At 39.9% G+C, this 17,033-nt stretch overlaps 1 long non-coding RNA gene across 1 annotated transcript in view; it reads right to left on the minus strand.

Moving 5' to 3' along the window:
• The window catches only part of LOC127537092 (uncharacterized), a 113,640-nt gene extending 98,442 nt beyond the window's left edge, over window positions 1-15,198 (minus strand). The window contains exon 1 of the long non-coding RNA XR_007946575.1: window positions 15,109-15,198. This is a non-coding gene — a long non-coding RNA (uncharacterized LOC127537092). The remainder of the gene's footprint in view (window positions 1-15,108) is intronic.
• Between the last annotated feature and the right edge of the window lie 1,835 nt (window positions 15,199-17,033).

The following is a 17,033-nucleotide window of genomic DNA, read 5'->3' on the forward strand; positions in this document are numbered from 1 at the left end:
AGAATAATGCAACTTAAATAAAAGTATTTAACAGATTTTTTTTAAAAATGTTAAAGTATTCATTCAGATTAGAAGTTTGCTTCCTTGGTAGCTTTTTAACACTGAATTGTGATGAATTTAATTTGACTTTTTATGTCAAATTAAAGGAGACTTGCAGAATAAAGTGATTTTAAGGGAAATATCACACTTTAAAGGGTGAGATTTTATGATTTTTTCTGATTAAACTTCATGTCACAGATGAGTACTTCAAGGACTGTCTGAAAGTAGAAAATCTGGTGATTTTTCTCATTTTTTTTTACAGTTTCTGGCTGATAAATGATGTCATTTTGGCAATTTTTATAAAAAAAAAAGACAACACCTCTTTCCTACCTCCCAGCAAGTTTTGGAGTTATTGTGTTGTTTCATTTTGTGCCTCATATTTGTTGTTTTGTGTCACTTTGTGTCTCATTTGTGTTAGTTACTGTCTTGTTGTTTTGTCTCCATTTTGTGTCGTTTCATGTCTCGTATTGGTTTGTACAATTTTGTATCTTGTCTGTGTTGTTTTGTGTGATTTACTGTCTTGTTTTTGTTGTCTTTTTGTGTCGTTTTGTCATAAAGAGGACTGCAAGAGCACAGCGCAGAATGAGGTGAAGAAGAATCCTAGAGTGTCTGATAAAGACTTAGAGAAATCTCTGTCACAGGCTAACATTTTTGTTGACAAATCTACAACAAGTAAAACATTAAACAAGGATGAAGTTCGTGGGAGGAAGCCACTGCTGTCCAAAATAACCATTGCTGCACGTTTGTAGTTTGCAAAAAAGCACCTGGATGTTCCGCAGCAGTACTGGCAAAACATTCTGTGGACAGATGAAACCAAAATTTAGTTGTTTGGAGGGCTGCACAGCAGCTTGGTGGTTAGCTCTTTCGTCCTGCAGCTAGAAGATCCCTGGTTCATGTCCCTGCCTTCCAGAGATCTCCTTGTGCATGTGTGGGTTTTCTCTGGGTACTCCGTCTTCCTATGGATGGTTGACTAGACGGAGTTGTTTGGAAGGAACACACAATGCTATGAGTGGAGAAAAAAGGCACAGCACACCAACATCAAAACCTCATCCCAACTGTGAAATACACACGTGGACAAAATTGTTGGTACCCCTCAGTTAAAGAAGGAAAAACCCACAATTCTCACTGAAATCACTTGAAACTCACAAAAGTAACAATAAATAAAAATTTATTGAAAATTAAATAATCAAAAACAGCCATTACTTTTGAATTGTTGATTAACATAATTATTTAAAAAAACAAACTAATGAAACAGGCCTGGACAAAAATGATGGTACCTCTATAAAAGATTGAAAACTATTTGACCAGAGTGACATGATTAACTCAGGTGTGTCATTTAATTGACATCACAGGTGTTTCCAAACTCATAATCAGTCAGTCTGCCTATTTAAAGGGAGACAAGTAGTCACCCTGCTGTTTGGTGAAAAGGTGTGTACCACACTGAACATGGACAACAGAAAGCGAAGGAGAGAATTGTCCCAGGACATCCGAAAAAAAATGATAGACAAACATCTTAAAGGTAAAGGCTATAAGACCATCTCTAAACAGCTTGAAGTTCCTGTGACAACAGTGGCTCATATTATTCAGAAGTTCAAGACCCACGGGACAGTAGCCAACCTCCCTGGACGTGGCCGCAAGAGGAAAATTGATGACAAATTGAAGAGACGGATCGTTGGAATTGTATCCAAAGAGCCCAGAGCAACCTCCAAAGAAATTAAAGGTGAACTCCAAGGCCAAGGTACATCAGTGTCAGATCGCACCATTCGTCGTTGTTTGAGCCAAAGTGGACTTCATGGGAGACGACCAAGGAGGACACCACTGCTGAAAAAAACTCATAAAAAAGCCAGACTGGAATTTGCAAAAATGCATGTTGACAAGCCACAAAGCTTCTGGGAGAATGTCCTTTGGACAGATGAGACCAAACTGGAGCTTTTTGGTAAGGCACATCAACTCTATGTTCATAGACTCAAAAACCAAGCATACGAAGAAAAGAACACTGTCCCTACGGTGAAACATGGAGGAGGCTCAGTAATGTTTTGGGGCTGCTTTGCTGCATCTGGCACAGGGTGTCTTGAAAGTGTGCAAGGTACGATGAAATCTGAAGACTATCAAGGCATTCTGGAGAGAAATGTGCTGCCTAGTGTCAGAAAGCTTGGTCTCAGTCGCAGGTCATGGGTCTTCCAACAGGACAACGATCCAAAACACACAGCCAAAAACACCCAAGAATGGCTGAGAGAAAAGCGTTGGACTATTCTAAAGTGGCCTTCTATGAGCCCAGATCTGAATCCCATTGAACATATGTGGAAGGAGCTGAAACATGCCATTTGGAGAAGACACCCATCAAACCTGAGACAACTGGAGCTGTTTGCTCATGAGGAGTGGGCCAAAATACCTGTTGACAGCTGCAGAACGCTCATTGACAAATACAGAAATCGTTTAATTGCAGTGATTGCCTCAAAAGGTTGTGCAACAAAATATTAAGTTATGGGTACCATCATTTTTGTCCAGCCCTATTTCATTAGTTTGTTTTTTTAAATAATTATGTTAATCAACAATTCAAAAGTGATGGCTGATTTTGATTATTTAATTTTCAATAAATTTTTATTTATTGTTACTTTTGTGAGTTTCAAGTGATTTCAGTGAGAATTGTGGGTTTTTCCTTCTTTAACTGAGGGGTACCAACAATTTTGTCCACGTGTGTATGGTGGAGGGGGAACAATGGTTTGGGGCTGCTTTGCTGCCTCAGGGCCTGGATGGATTGCTGTCATTCACGAAAAAATGAATTTCCAAGTTTATCAAGACATTTTGCAGGAAAACGTGAGACAATCTGTCCACCAACTGAAGCTCAACAGAAGATGGGCGATGGGACAATGACCCAAAGATATGTAAGTATAGAAATAAATTAACAACAGAAAGGCTTGAACAGAAGAAAATACGCTTTCTGGAGTCCTGATATCAACCCAACTGAGATGCTGTGGCATGACCTCAAGACAGCGATTTACACCAAACATTCTAAGAACATTGCTAAACCACAACAGTTTTTTAAAGAGGAATGATCCAAAATTCCTCCTGACTGTTGTGCAGGTCTGATCTGTAAATACAGGATACGTTTGGTTGAGCTTTTTGCTGCCAGAGGACGGCCAACCAGTAAGGTTTACATACGTTTTCCGCCCTGCACAGTGAATGTTTACATGTTGTGCTCATTAAATATGTGAAAACATATCATTTTTTGTGCTGTATTACTTTAAGCAGACTGTTTGTCTATTGTTGTGACTTAGATGAAGATCAGAACACATTTTATGACCAGTTTATGCAGAAATCCAAGTAATCCCAAAGGGTTCATGTACTTCTTCTTGCAACTGTATGGTGGATGAGGCATCATGGTTTGGAGCTACTTTGCTGAATCAGGGCCTGGATGGATTGCTGTCATCAGTGGAAAAATAGAAGAATAGAAGTAATCACCAACAGAATGGCTTCAACGGAAGAAAATATGCCTTTGGAGTTCTGAACTCAACCCGATTAAGATCCACATCTCAAGAATACTGCTGAACTGAGAGAGTTGTGTAAAGAGGAATGGTCCACAATTCCTCCTGGCCATTGTATAGGTCTGATCTACAACTACAGGAACTGTTTGGTTGAGGTTATTTTTGGTAAAGAAGGGTCAACCAGGTATTAAATACAAAGGTTTGTTGTGACTTAGATGAAGATCAGAACACGTTATGACCAGGGTTAGAGTTAGGGTTAATTTGGGGTGAATTTATACAGAAATCGAAGTAATCCCAAAGGGTTCACATACTTTTTCTTACAACTGTATTTCATATGTTGTGAACAGTCAAACATGTAAAAAAAAAAAAAAAACTACTTATTTTGAAAATCATAGCTCACCAATAACGCATGAGAGAGGAAAATCTGAATTAAGTGAATGAAAACAGCTCGAGGTGGCTTTTTTATGGAAGTGTCCGCAGAACAGCGGCGGTCGCGGATGACAATCTGCTATTAAACCGAGCACATCTAACGACCTTTTCACCAATAGCTGTGCTTGCGTGCGAGCACATGTGTGGGAGGAGAAGCAGGTAGTCTCGGGGCTGCTAATGAAGACAGGGATATACACGACAACTACCAATTAAAGTTGTCAGAGCCACAGTGTTCCCGCGGTTTGACAGTCCAGCCCCACCACAGCCGCTGATTTTCCTTTACATGCCTTGCGGCGCAATTAGAGCCCAGTGGGTGTGGTTGGACAGAAATTACCTCATGTGCCATTGTCTTTTCCCTCCATTATGGATTTACGGCTGGCATTGTGAGCCGGAAAGAGAAGCCACCAATTAAAACGCGAGGCTCCGGGTTCGCATTAATGCCAGCGAGGACACAAAAGCACATGATATCACACTTACAGATGTGCAGGTGCAATTTAGCCGGGGTTATAATCTTTCCTCTTTCCCCCCACCAACACCACCACCAGTCCTCTGGGCTCGGTAAGCAGGAATCATCTCCTTGGAGAATTAAAGGACCCACGAGGAGGTTTCATTTGCTAACCGGCGTGGCTAATAGCCGCTCCGGCCATAAATAGCATTTCATGGCTGTTCTCCATCATTCACGACGGAGCGGTTGAAGCGATTACCGCTTTACCAGGCTGACCTTACCCTAATTAGAGTCTCTGATTCACATTATGAAAATATACGACGAGGGTCAGACTGACACACGGAGAAGAACGGTTTGCTCGGACAGGAAAATATACGTAAAAATGAAGCAGTGTGATTTTTGACTATTCTTAGTCTTCTACTCAGTTCAGTTCTCTTTCTGCTGATTTATTGGCAAAAAATGTCAGAAAACAAAATTAACTCTTTGTCATTATGTGATTTAGTCAGTCTTATGTCTATACTACCATGATTCTTGGTTCATAATTCAACTTTTCTATAAGGAATGTTATTGTAAGGTGGCTATGGAGGCCAGTGGGCTGAGTTAATGACTTGAAAAGCTAATATGTGTAGCTTTACATATTACTCTCACATTCCTTTGAACGTTTTTCTCTTTTATTGCTTTTCAACATTGAATCTATGTTGAAAATTGACAGTTTAACTTGAATTTACAAAAACAGACTCTTTCATGTCCAAGTGAAAACAGATGAACAGTTTCATGACAATTTATGATTATTGCCTTTTAACATTGAAGCGATGTTTAAAATTGACATTTCTTTTACAAGAATTTACAAATAAAGACTCTTTCATGTCCGAGTGAAAACAGATTTCAATATCGTTATGTCAGTCTACTACTCTTGCTTTCAACACCGAATCTAAGTTTAAAATTGGCTTTTTTGACAAGAAACTACCAAAAAAGACTCTTTCATGTCCAAGGGAAAACAGATTTCAACAGTGTTTAGTTTACACATGCAAAGTCCATGCACACACACTTGCATACTGTCCTAATTAACGCTTAATACAGTATGTTCTTCATATTTGTTTTGCATGTATTATTTTATTTCATTCTTATTATTGTTGTAGGTTAAATGCATCTTGTGTGTGGGATTAATGATTCAGTAGATATGAGAAGAATAGTATTTTGTTGAGTTTTTGTAGTATGCAATACACTGTTGGCAGTTCCCTTCAAATAGTGCATTAAAATCTACTTTCTGGTACTTTTTTGGGATTTAAAAGTCCTGCCTCTCAAAAATATTAATTACAATATACATAATTTGCAAAACTATACATTTAAAATGATTTTGAGGCCATGATGAGTTGTTTTGATCTTAAAATAAAATACTAGATTGTCCATTGCTCTTTTGGGTCTCATTGTTGCAATATTTTGTCTTGTAATTGTTGTTTTTTATTTGTCTGACTTTTGTTGCCTGTCTCATGTTTTTGTCATTTGTGTTTCCTTTTTATGTTGTCTGTGTTGTTGTTTTTTATCAATTTTTTGTCGTTTTGTTTCTTTTTTTGTCATTTTTGTCTCATCTGTCATTTGTTAATTTTTATTGTTTTGTACATTTTTGTTTTTTTGTTATTTTTTGCCTCATCTGTGTCATTTATGTAATTTTTTGACTCAGTCCATTTTTTGTCATTTTGTAATGTTTTTGTCTGATTTTTGTCATTTTGATCAGAAAATAAAATAGTGTAATATTTAGACACGGATACCTGTGACTAAAGGTTTTGTGACATTTTGTAGATGCATTGTAAGTTTAAGAGTAAATGATAAATTGAGGCCTCGTGCTGTTGAAACTGAATTTATTTTTCGCTTGAAATTTCAGGCTTTTCATGATGTTTTGTAAAAAAAAAAAAAAAGGTTCCTTAAATGTGAATATTTTCAGAATGCAAAAAGAAAGGGACACAAAGTGGAATCGTCATTATTTATCACTTATTCTGTTGTGATTTTACTGGTCTGGCCCACTTGAGATCAAATTGAGCTGAATATGTCCCCTGAACTAAAATGAGATTGACACTCCTCCTCTAGAGCTTCAGCGTTAACAACAATGCAGCCATGAAATGACTTGAATACCGAGTACATTCTGATCAGTAAAATCAAAACATTTGTGATGTGTGCTCAAGTGTTTCCTGTAAGAGCTGCAGAATTTTATTATCTGGAGAATTTTGATGGTTTTGTCAGTGTTGGTTTAGAAGAAAATGTAGTTCAGGACCATAAATCCACCTAGGTCAGTCCTGTTTATTAATGTTGCTAGTACCACTTCTGTGAAACATTTCAGTGTCAGACTTTTAGAGGCCCTTTTTTCACAATGAGAAGAATAAAAAAATTGAAATAGCGAAACTTTAAAGGTGCGGAACGTCTGCGTCAATAAACCAAACAAAAGAAAACAAAAATCCTGTGAGGATCCTAAAGTGGTGAAAGCACAACAGTAAAGTAACAGAGACACAGAGCAAAGGAGAAAAGAGGCAGAGGTTGGAGTGAAGCTGACAAAAAAAAAAAGAAAAGAGGTGAGTGTGGAGGAATTTGGAGTGGAATAAAGAAGTATGTGGGTCAGGGTGAGTCTAAAACGAGAACAGAAGAAGGTGTGAAAGAACAAGATGAAAAGCTTTCAGTGGCTGATTTTGCATGTGTGTATTAGAGAGAAAGAAAGAGAAATAAAGGGAGGACGCTGAGTCAAGATGAAAGCCGAGCCTTTTGGGAACAAAATAATGGTGACCAATGCATTTCCTCTCGTCAGGGAAGGCCGGTGTACGTGCATGTGTGTACTTTGAAGTACAGATTTTCGAAGGGGGAATCACTGAGTTTTTTATTTTTTATTCTTAAAGCGGGCTCCTGCACCGACTTCAGGGCAGCCAGTGTTAAAGAATGTGGGTTCAGGGTTGCAAGTTGTAGCTCGGTGTACGTTACTGGTGGCAGATTCATCATTTCTGTAAACAAAAAAAACAAACAAAAAAAAGAAATCACTCTTTCCCCTACAGCAGGTCCTCGGTTTTTGACGTCCTCGACCTACGGCGTTTTGTGGTTACATTGCCATCACCCATTAATTCATGAAGAAGGTCTTGTTCCATCATTCCGATGTGTGATGTTAGCGACGTTAAAACAAATTTCATGCTGGAACTCGTTGGTGGACGGATACATCGTCATGTGGTTTTCTTTACATTCACCTAGTGTAATCCTGTTTTCCCCATTTGCAATGCCCAGTGTGCCAGCCAACCACATGAGTAAAAGTAAGAAATTGTTCTCTTTTTTCATTTGTTTTTACTGAACAGTGTTTTTATGTCTTAGATTTTGATCATATCAATATTGTTCTTGCCTTTTTGCAGCTTTATTTAACAGTCTTAGTGAGAGGAAGACAGGAAAGTGGGAACCTGTAGCAAAGAGCAACGGGCGAGAATCAAACTCATGACCGCTAGAGGGGGACTATAGCCCCAGTTTATGGGGAGCTAACACAAGCTGTTGAGCTACCCGGGCTCCCTTAGATCATGATTTTACCACTGTGCTAGCATAGGTGAGTGACATAGGTACTTCTGTACAGTATGTGAGTTCCGACTTACAGTAAAAATCATGTTACATCGCACCAAAGAAACGGACTTCAGACGCGAGTCTCAGAGCCCCTGTACTAAGGTATTTCACTGCAGCTGTTTTTGACGTCATCCCAAATTATCTACAGGTTAGAGCAGATTACCAACTTTGGTTCCCCCTTTTCTCGATGCAGACCTGACAGGCAGATGCTAGATGAGGAAGATATTTTAACACTCTCTGCCCTGGTCAGGATTAGATATTGTCTTATGACATGACTACGCTAACGATTTGTCCCCATACTGGTCTGTAATCTAAATCTGGCCTCCTCCCAACTACCATATATACCCAAAGATCAGAGCGAATCCTCAGAACTGATGGCATTGCTCGCATGAACTGCTGCTCTGTTGGTGTCACTTCACCCGACATCAGTAAACCCTACTCTCAACTTAAGTCATCTGAATCTCCAATGTGTTTCTCAAGTGTGCTTCTTCACTCTTTCGACCGTGCTGAACTTCCACAACAGTTTCCATGTTATCTATAAAACACAGCAGAAATCAATACTGTTCGACATAAGGCACCTTTGGACCAAACATTTTTGGGGAGTCCTTGATGTTAAATACCGCAGATTGTGTATCCTTCTGAGACCTGGCAGATTCGTTTATGTCCTTTGTTGGCATTTGTTTCTGATCTACATCTTTTGACTCATTTGAGCTGCTCTAATAAATCCTGATATTCTCAACAGAAGACATCCTGGCCTTTCCTTGTGATTGGGCGGGATGAGGGGAACTTTGTTTTCATGCTGAGATAAAATGGAGACTGCAGCAAAAAGCAGGCCTCCTGCCTGTTGAGTTTAATTTAGTTTCTTTAAGTTTCATTAGAAAATGGATTGACATTCTTGTTTTCTTGTCAGCCTATGTTGATTTCAAAGTGTCGCAGTTTTGCTTTGGGTTTTTTTTTAACGGAAAATCGTTCTGTTCTGAAATTGTGAGTTGTTGTTTTAGCTCCAAGAAGACAGGAAATCACAACAAAAAGTTAAATTGAAAGATACTTTTTCTCCTCGGCTCTCAAGTCAACCACTGGTTTATCGATTACAGCTCAAGGCTCTAATTAGGAATTCAGGATCTTGTTTTCTTTCTTAAAAAAACTGAACGCAATGAGTGACAAGTAGATCTGACTGAAAATTCAAAGACAATGCGCATGATATCAAATTCCTGGAAGCCTCTCCCTAAAACATGTCCTATTTTTTGGCTATTTTACCAAAAAAAATGAGACCACAATTTACCAAATAAGCACCACTGTGTGAGAGCTGAAACTAGCAACTGAGACCATAAAGTCACTTGGGAAATGAATACTTAGGTTACAAATCAAGCAAGAAGTGAGGTAATTTTCTTACAGACTTCTATGCAGTGTGACTTCAACTTGCAAACTGAAGAAGCACCCCCTGCTGGTCATTAGAGAGAATGCATTTCTGTTTTGGTTTCACTTTTCGTGTCTGGAGACTACATCCATCTACTGTAATCACTGTATGGTAGCTACCCGTAGACTGCGATCGCACCACCATTTGGGATGCTGAAGTATTTTAATAGCTGTCCACTTTACAAGTTTTCTTTTAAATAACAGTTGTTCGTGTTAGATAGATAGATACTTTATCTCCAAAGAGAAATTCACAAATTCATGTGTATGATCAATCAGTGTACACTCACATTTAGATCAATTACTGCACAATTTACGTAACTGAGGGTTGGTCTCGTGTGTAGCCCTATAAGGTACAGTCAATTCCAGCCATTATCAGTACAAAAAAATCGCTAATATTTTATTTGTAAATAAAAATATGACGAGAAATACAGGGAATATTGGACGCGCATCGCGAGGTGCATTTCCTTGAAAACGACCTATTCGTGGATTATATACCGACTTCAGGACATGTTTTCAACAAAATATTTTACTGGCTTGTTTCGTCTGGATGTCCAAGGTTGGATTATGGCTGTTTTTTGTGGAATATTTTCATCTGTGTGTAATAATGAACCCGCAAATGTGAGTCGCGCTGTGTACGTTAAAGCCGTGTATAGAGAACGGATGGATGGATATTCGTTGTTTGTCGGACAAATGTGTTTATATTACCCGCTGTGGTAATCACATCTGAAAGAGATTTATCCTGGCGGATTCATGAGAATCTAAGCTTTCCATCGGTGTATAATGTTTCTATCATCGAGTTGGCAGTGTCGTTCTATTTCGAAAAATGCTTATGCAGATATCAAAACGGCCCGCAAGCGGGCCACTGAACCGCAACAGGTTAAAGAGTGCCTATGTCCAATAAAAGAACTAAAAAAAAGAGCCTTAAACAGGCTTTTTTCTGTATTTGGGGGTCAGCCATTAGTTATATCTGACAACTACCATCCTTGGATGTGATCTTATAGTTGGGGCTGACTGGGTGACCCACAGGGGTTCGGCTTGTGTCTTCATTTGCACAGCTGACTCCCTCTTGGACGTCCCTTCATTCTGCCCCTAGTCATGCTGCTATAGGCCGAGGCTGCTGGGGGACTTCTCTTGATGCACTGAGCCCTTCTCTATCTACCTTTACATTTAATATGTATACCGTTATTGCAGTACATTCACTCTATTTCCCCCTGTGCTATTTCTCCGAGTGTCCCTGGTCCCAGAGCTGGATGCTTCAGATCTGCGGTCGATGTTCCACCAGCTGGTCCAGTCTCCACCATGTCCACTGTGGGATGCTGCTGCTGACCTTCCTCCAGCCCTCTGCTTCCAACTCCCTTTTTCCACCAGTCAACTCTGCATTGCCTTCACTATACTGTTATGCTAACTTACATACTGTTTGAATTTTACTGCTAGCTATATATGGAGTATGTTTAATGTCAGAGCCGTACATCATAAGAGTAAACTATGAGTCAGTTTTCAATGTTAGCTTATACTTTGTCTGTGTCACATATCCTGTCATGCATGTATCCAAATGTGTGTTGTATTTTCCTTGCTTTCCCACCCCTCCCTCTTCTCCCATCCCTCCCCCTTGCCCTCTTCTGTCCTTCTCAACCCGCCCGGCCAGCAGGCAGATGGGTCCCCCCTATATAGAGCCGGGTTCTGCTCGAGGTTTCTTCCCTGTTAAAAGGGTGTTTTTCCTTGCCACTGTCGCCTTTGGGCTTGCTCTGGGGGTCAGGCATTTGGGTTCTGTAAAGCGTCTTGAGACGAGTTGACTGTAATTGACGCTATATAAATAAAATTGAATTGAATTGAATTGAAATCAGAGACCTTTAGGTGAATCCTAGTGTTTATAGTTCAATACAGTGCTGAACTATGGAAAAGTTTGTGGAGTCCAAATGTGTCTATTATGGTTGGTTTTAGGGTAACACTTATTTAGCATAGAGCTATTCAGGTAATCTGAGATATTATTCTATTGAAACAAAAATTGATATCCCATTCCTCCTCTGAACTACACAAATACAGCACTGAAACAATATATTTAGAGCTTTTGACTACCATTTTTAAAAAAACTTTTACTGAACCTTCAATCTCAAAATTCTTTACTGCATTTGAAATAAAGCACTTTGGGGCCCAAAACATTAGTTTGATTCTGGCCTCTCAATGCCTTGATGCTGGCTGCTGCTCATCCTGGTTGTCTTCCAGATTGCGCCGACAGTCTTGTCACATGTTGATGCAAGCACAGTGTTCATAGTTTTAGAAAGAGTAAAACATTGCCTGAAGTGGCTCAAATTGACCTTGTGGGCTGTTGAGGATCATCGGAATTTGACTTTCTTGCAGTTGTTATTTATTTATTTGGGTGTTTTTACAGTAGTACAGTTAGCCAGTGGGTAAAAACCGGCAATGTGGCTGAATCTGCCACAAAAAAATCCAACCGCAGTACACTATATCGCAAATCCATGTTCAAAAAGAGAGAAAGAGTGAGGCTGAATCTGGGTAATAACTTAACACTTCATCTTGCTGCCATATTGTGCCATCGGAGTTTCTTAATGTCTAAATGAATGAAAAATGTTTTGCCGCATGAGATCAGAAACACCCTAGAAAATGTAATATTTTGAAAATGATAGGATTTTGTTCAACGAATATAATTGAGTCAGTGGGATATCAAGTCAGATATCAATTTTGTGGCGATGCTCTGATTGTCATGTTCACATTAAAATGGCATCATCTTAACTGATATCGTTTTTCAGACTAATATGAGCTGTGGCGCAGCTTTTCCCACTTTCAGAGGAAGTTCTCCGAAGAATACTAATACGTGGCTGCATGTTTGTTTATGTTGAAATCCTGCAGGTGTGTTTGCATTTTTTTTTCTCCCTCTGTACGCATATGGATGTTAATTTATGCAGAAAATAAATATGTAGTAACATTTGTGAGACTAGGAATGCTGTAGAACTCAGGCAATCGTACAACTGTTCAAATAGCTGCTCAGCTGATGTTTCTTTTTCTTTGGATTAAACCTACAAAACATCTGACCGAAGAGTGGTTATTCTAAGGTTTAATCAGCTGTTCAAGAGTGATCATACATGTGACATACAAGGTAGTTGCATTTACCTCTATTGTATAGCTGTTAAGATTTAAAATGTCAAAACCAAAAAAATACAACAAACTTTGTGTGTTACACAAACTAAGCTACAAGCATAAAACAGCTTCTTTTTCTCAGCTGAACAGCATCAAACATCTTGTACCTCAAAAACAAACAACCACAGCTTCATAGCTTCAGCTTGTTCACTGATTTTTTTGAAGTCTCAAGTGTGGAATTTGGGCAGCTTGTTCCTTTTAAGCTGGACATGAGAGGCGAGTAATCAATTTGAGTGAAAAATCAAAGAAACCACTGCAATATATCAATCGCCAAGTCGACATTTCCTGCTCTATTGTCTATTTCACACTAAATGGGACCACAGTTTACTAAATGGACATCATGCTGTTTTAAAGGAGACTTGAAACATGTGATTGAGACCATAAACTCTTTATGAAAATGTTTCCTGAGGCAGCACATCAAGTGAGAAAATGGTCATTTTCTCATAACTTTCTCGGCAGTCGTAATCAGACGAATCGCCCCCTGCTGGCTGTTAGAAAGAATACAGGCTTAAGGGTGTTCTATGCAGGCTTCATTTTTCAGATTGCGTATGTTGTTTATAGAGTCGAAGAGAGCACTTTTGGTCAGAATTTCTCTGATAAACCAACTGGTCTCCACGAAGTGACCCAGATTGCTGCTAATGCTTCTGTCTATCTTGTGTTTTGTGGGATATTTTACTGTTTTTGTTGTGTTTTTACATTAAAAATAAGTAATTGTTTTTTATTGTTATTCTGCCAAGGAATGCGGCCAAGTTATGTGACGATCGGCATACGTTTGTCTGTCTGTCTGTGCACAGCATTACTCAAAAACGGAGTAGCGGATTTGGATGAAATTTTCAGGGAAGGTCAGAAATGCCACGAGGACCAAGCGATTAGATTTTGGCAGTGATGCGGCTTATAGTCTGGATCCACAGATTTGCTGAAGATTTCTGTATCATTGCAAGATAGTGGCACAGGGTCAGAGTAACTATGACAACAAGTGAACACACGATTGCCATCCAACTACTACTACTCTGTTTGTTGTGAATGCTCGTGTCACTGCTGCATAACGAATCACCCTTCAAGGGACAAATAATAATGCTGAAGTTGACCTGCACCAAACAAAACACAAAACTGGCAACTAGCATGTGGAAAAACTGAAATATTTTGCATTCAGAAAGCCTGATATTTCAATTTTGAGTTGGTGGAGACCCAGCCAGAGCAAAAAGCACAATGAACATTGGACGCCCCTTCACTTATTCCAGATAAATGCTTGTAGTGCTTGTTAAATAACATGGTTACTGTGTAAGGTGGTGTGCGATGTTGTTTACAGCTTGTTCCAATGCAAAAAAGTGTCCTCAAAAATACAAAAGCACAAAATCTACAGCTGTAAGTTGGGCCTAAATGCAGTAAATGTAACAGAGGATTTTATATTGTTGTATTTCTGCTTCCAACAGAGAATCTTAATGCTTTGTCTGCCGACCGACCGGAGCATCATGGGAAGGCTCCGCTGTCTTGCCAGCATTCACCCAACCTCCTAACTCCACCGGAGCCTCCAAGTTGACTCCAGATAAGCAGTGTGAACACATTGGGCACCGCGTGGCACGAGCAGAGGGGCTTAAGACCCCAAGCTAATTTTCTATTTCCATCACAGGATGACTGAATGCGTGCCAAAGTGTTGCACAAACCAGCACTATCCAAACCAAACAGAAAACCAAATTATCTTGCCACTTAGCACATCCAAGGGCATGCAAAATCTCTCTCTTTTTTTTATACCATTTTAACACCCACAAACCGCACACTGTAATCACTCTTTTGTGCCATTTTTCCCACAATTTGTGTTGTCTGACGGAGGCCAGAGGAGAGCGGCACATTGTCTCCAAACTACCAGGTACAGAACATGATACAATGTCTGGCTTATGAGTCCAAATTCTTGCCTTCGGGGGGTTGCTATGACAACTTGAACGATGCTGGCGGTGTGTGTTGTCGGCGGTGGGGGGTGGACGGGGTTAAGGTTCCCTCCCAAACCTGGGGTACTCAGGATAAACGCAGCCAATCAAAAGGGGATGTGGAGGTAATGAAGACTAAGGCGCTGAGAGGCAGGGAGCTTTTAGAAGCCGCCGTAATGCTGAGCACTTCAGACCTGCTCTCTCCGTCTTCCACAGCTCGTCGGATTAGCCGGCCTAGTCTCTATGGAAACCTTGCCCCACATGAAAACACACACACGCATGCACATCGTGAAGATTTTTTACTTCCCTCAGTTCAAAAATGAAACAGGATAATTTAAGTGCTACTTGTGATTTCCCGGTTTTTTGACATCGCTTCGCCTCGTGCGATGTGGTTATGGAGTCATCAGCTTGACTGAGGGAAAACAGGCCCCGACTGCAGCAGACAGGCTCATATATAAAGTCTGACTCCTCAGACCTAATGCCTCTCTATTCAATGTGCTCCGCAAACTGGTGCTAAAATGTTCTCAGGGTGTTTGAAAGAGAAGTTACACAGGCGGGGAAGTGAGAATATCGGCTCAAGTATAGCGCCGCAACACACACACAAAAAAATCTACAGGCTCAATTAATTCCTCACCTGAAGGTATATCTCTCTCTCTGTCTAGGCTGATCCCTCCTCATCCACTGAACACTGCAGCCAATAACCTTCGCTTTTCCCAGTGTAAGCGCCGGCTGAAGGCTGCAGTTACATCGGAGAGGAAGTGCAGCTATTTGGAGCTGAGTCAGAGAGGCAGAAACCACCCACGGCAGCTCACATGGAGGTGAAAACCAAGGATCCACTCGAGCGACAACACGTGGACATTTGTAAACGGTCAAACAGGTATCAGGTAAGTTTAATGATATATGGGGTGATCATTAAAGTCTTCATTTTTAGGCCTTTGTGTTATTTGGATATAGAAACTACTGTACATTTGCAGGTTGAATGGATTCTGTGTTTTACTTCAATTACTGACATTATCTCTATGATGCTGATATATTGCCCCAAAATAATTGCTGAACCTCCTGAAGATGCTAAATGTTCTTTACATGCTGCCATGCAGGTCATTCATCTTAACATCCTTTGAGGTTTTTCTGTTTTGATAAATTTCTGTGAATGGGTCTCCATGCTGTGTAGTGACTAGGGGGGGTATTATTCTTAAGCAGTAGCCACAGTTGCATGTAGTGGCATTAGTAATCATTAATTGATTAATTGCTAAAATAAGAAAACTGGACGTTACTCCTCATATAAATGCAGCTATTTTTTAACCACAGACATGCAATATTTGCTGCACAATTGACTTGGTTGCACTCGTCGCTAAGTGCATTGTCCTATTAGACATCTTTTTGAGTAGATGAACTCTAGCCGGAGAGTCCATTAACCGCCACAGAAGTCTTTGTCATGGTGCCCCCTGCTTTCCAACATAAGACTCCATGCAGTATCAAACACAAATGAACTGCAGTCTTTATCTCATTAAACACCAACAGGCTCAATGACTGCGAGTCATTAGCCACTAAAGAAGCCTTTGTCGTGGTGCCCCTTGCTTTCCATGCAGAACTGCCTGTAGTCAATGTGACCAACTCTTTGGATCACTACAGTATTAAACACAAACAAACTGCAGTCTTTCATCCCATTTAACACCAAGACCCTCCAGGAGCCTTAACTTGCACTGAATTCTTTGTCATGGTGCCTGTTGCTAGCTAATAGTAATTTTCTTAAAGAATGCAGCATTTTCAGTCAATAATCAATTAATTTACAGTGCGAAAGAAGTACACTGGAGCTGATATTGCTGTTTATACCGCAAACACAGGATATTCACCACAAAAGGACCTTATACACGAGCATTAACCAGAGGTCCTAAAGCCTAGCATAAATCTTTATCATGGTGTCCGTTGCTAGCTAATAGTAATTTTAAAAAATGCAGCGTTTTCAGTCAATAACCAAATAATTTATATCATGTGTTTATGCTATTTATACTACAAACACATGATATTTGCCACAAAGGGGCCTATTACATGTACACTACATGACTTAATACATCAGTACTGGTCATTATACATCACATCAGTCTTTGCCATGTTGGCCCTTTTCTAGCTAACTAGCACCCACAGTGCTTTCTTTTTGCTAACACGGAACTGCCTGTTGTCTGAGTAACAGCTTTCTTGGAATACTACAGAATTGAAAAGTAGAAAACTCCAGCTGGTGGCGCAACCAGGTACCACAACCAATGCACAGTACATTTTTGGACATGCATGTCCTTCGTATTCTGCGATATCGGTTAACATATTTTAAATTGACGACTTTATTAACAGCAATTAACTGTATAAGGTTAATCATTGTAATCTCTAGAAGCAGCTGAGCCTCCTACGTTTTCTACGTGTTGCCCAGGTTTAAGATCACAGATGACCTCTGCAATTATTACAAATTACTGTAGGTCACAGTCCAGTTTCAGTCCCATGCACACAGGGCTTTAGACTGTTATCCAACCTGTCAGCAATGTAGCACAAAGTTTTAAAAGGTCAAAC

Source organism: Acanthochromis polyacanthus, chromosome 1 (genome assembly GCF_021347895.1).
Source record: "Acanthochromis polyacanthus isolate Apoly-LR-REF ecotype Palm Island chromosome 1, KAUST_Apoly_ChrSc, whole genome shotgun sequence".
In the NCBI taxonomy this organism is placed as follows: Eukaryota; Metazoa; Chordata; class Actinopteri; family Pomacentridae; genus Acanthochromis; species Acanthochromis polyacanthus.